This window comes from Schistocerca americana, chromosome 1, assembly GCF_021461395.2.
Source record: "Schistocerca americana isolate TAMUIC-IGC-003095 chromosome 1, iqSchAmer2.1, whole genome shotgun sequence".
Lineage (NCBI taxonomy): Eukaryota > Metazoa > Arthropoda > Insecta > Orthoptera > Acrididae > Schistocerca > Schistocerca americana.
In genome coordinates, this window is record NC_060119.1 from 520,949,488 (window position 1) to 520,952,509 (window position 3,022).

General features: G+C 45.8%; 1 pseudogene; it reads right to left on the bottom strand.

Annotated features, from left to right (window-relative positions):
- Positions 1-2,665: 2,665 nt before the first annotated feature.
- On the bottom strand, positions 2,666-2,783 carry LOC124559874 (annotated as a pseudogene).
- Between the last annotated feature and the right edge of the window lie 239 nt (positions 2,784-3,022).

A 3,022-nucleotide genomic window follows, 5' to 3' on the forward strand; every position in this document is an offset into this window, starting at 1 on the left:
GACAGGGGTGACGCTCTCCGCCATATATCGAAGAAGCAATGATGGAAATAAAAGGAACGTTTAGAAGTGTGTTTTAAATTCGTGAAGAAAGGATATCAATGATAAAATTTAGTGTAGACATGGCTATCATCAGTAAGAAATACAGGATCTGTTAAAACCTGTTCAGCAGACTTATGAGCACAGGATATGGATTGTGAGTAAAATGGAGAAAGGCGAAAGTGAAGAATAGCAGAAAAATGAGATAAACAGTAAAATTAACGAAATTAGGGACCACGAAGTAGATGCAATTCGGAAATCTTCCAAGAAAAATTACATATGCAGGCGAAGCTGAAAGGATACAAAAAGCAGATTAGCACAGGAAAATAAGGTATATCGCTGAAAAGAAAGATGTTAGTATCTAACGTCTGTCTTAATAGGAGGAACAGATTTTTGATGATAAAAGTTGCGAACACAGCATTGCGTGGATGGGTAACAAGTACTGTGGGAAAACGGGAAAACGACAGAATCGAGGTGTTTTGGATGTGGCGCCATAAAAGGATCTTGAAAATATGATGGACTTATAGGACATGAGGAGGTTCTCGGCAGAATTGTCGAGGAGAGGAACATTTTGAAAGCACTGACAAGAAGAAGGGATGGGGTGAAAGAATGTGTGTTAAGTCGAAGAATAGCTACCATAATAAGAACTGTAAGGGAAGGCAGTTGCTGGAATACACACAAGTAACTGAGGACTTCGAGTCCAAGTGCTACTCTGAGGAAATGTTAGAACAGGAAGGCACATAGTGATACTCTACATTAGTCGAAAGACTTATAAATATAAGGTTCAGGCTGCCCCCTTGTTACCGTAACAAATTGATACCCAACATGGAGCGGTATGAAAGTGTTGTGTACATAGTTCCGTGTAGTCAGCACGTACACAACTTACCCACTAGAGCGCGCCCCACTAAGCACAACAGCGCAGGCGCAGCGCTCGTCCATTTCCGCACTTCGAGATGGCGCTGCCTTAGAGATGGACCAAATTCTGCTTCCGCCGATCCGCGTATTAATATGTAACGCAGCCAATGAGATTGCTGCTAACGTAGAACCTTTTCTCCTCACGGATCACACTCGCGCAGTGATACCTGAATGCGCGAGGTATTATAATGAGTGAACAGACATCCGATTAGTTAGTCTGCATTTGTCTGCACCAGTCTGTACCAGTCTGAATTAGTCTGTACCAGTCTATAGTCAAGTTTCAGTCTGCGCCTAATAAGATTACCATATTCCTGTACATATCTACGAAGATAAATAAATAGACACTTTGTCAAGTATCAGAGATATGTGAGAATAAGATTAACGTACCAACACCAAAGGAACTTCTGATTGTCAATTTTGGTCACCGTCAATCTGCTACTGTAAGCGTGCAAGTGGCATTTCTATCGTCTGACCTAACTGCAGAAGATAAACACGCCACGATAAGACCACGAGACATATTGCTGACACTCGCCTACTTCGTTAGAGCGACGGGTAATACTCTTTTTCTATGCAGTTAGTAGTCTCCAGTCGTTTGCTGAAATATGGAAGGTTGTTTACAATGAAATTCCACCTTTTCCGGTTTCCTGACGGTGTTTACACGGACGCTTCGGCAGTTTGCTCAGATGGCAACAGCAGCAGAGCTGTTGCCAAACTCTGTCGTCAACCCTGTACTCTCCTCCGCGTGCCTCGGTGAGAGCGGCGACACGTTTCGGAGCTGAGCACGTCCTCAGTGAGTGGCGCAGCGGTTTACGGTGGCCGTAGCGGTCCGCCCGGTGCCGTAATGAAGAGCCGCCTCTCGGGCCATCCGGCTACGCCTCAGACAGCCCTCATTACGCACTCCGCTTCCCACACCGTCTTCATGGGGAGGCGCCACTCTGGTGGTACATTTTAGGTAACAGGGCGGGACGGAGTGTGCAGCAGTGCTCCCGCCCAACTCTGCCACGTCTGTTCTAGCTCCCACTCTTACCAGTGTGACTCAAACGAAAATATTTGTATTTTAGTAAAATTTCAGAACGTTGCATCACTGTCCTTTGCGTTGGCAAAGCTGGGTCAATCAGTATGTTACTGATCGTCATCAACACATTGGTTAGGATGGTACGTGGATACTTTGATGTCAGTGGCTCTTTTAGAGATTATGTACAGTTCATTAACCAAGTTATCTTTTTCTTTTTTGGTTTTTTGAGTGATGACCAATCGTCTGGCTGGGTTGATGCAGCCCGCCACAAATTCCTCTCCTCCGACCACCCTTCCATCTCAGAGCAGCCGTGGCAACTTGCGCCATCAAATATTGGTTGGATATATTCCAATTTCTGGCACGACCGAATGCTTTTACAGACTTCAGCTCCCTCTGGCATCATCGTCGGTATTCATAGACGTCTTAAGACATATCACCGTGTATCTTCTTCTTGTCAGTTTCCACACGCTATAAGGGGCAGTCAAATAAAAACGAACTCTCACTCCGTCTTCAGGCCAAAAGTGGCCCATCCGGGCCATCCGCCCGCCGTGTCACCCTCATGGAGGATGTGGATAGCAGGGGAGTGTGGTCTGCACACCGCTCTCCCGGTCGATATGATGGTATTCTTGATCGAAGCCGCTACCATTCGGTAGAGTAGCGACTCAATTGGCATCACGAGGCTGAGTGCACCCCGAAAAATGGCAACAGCGCATGGCGGCCTGGATGGTCACCCATCCAAGTGCCGATCACGCCCGACAACGCTTAACTTCGGTGATCTCACGGGAACCGGTGTATCCACTGCGGCAAGGCCGTTGCCAAATAAAAACGAGGCAAATGAAAAAGAAGCAAGTAATCTCTTTATTATTTCAAAAGTAATAGCCGTAACTGTTAATATGCTGTATTTATCCTTCATGGAAAGATGTTTGCCGTTGCCTACAGAACCAAAATTGATGGCTTGCACCTCTTCGTCTAAAGCAAATTGACGGCTTTGCATATCTTTCTTCAGGGTCCCAAAAATATGGAAATCGCAAGGGGAAAGATCGGGAATGTTAGGAA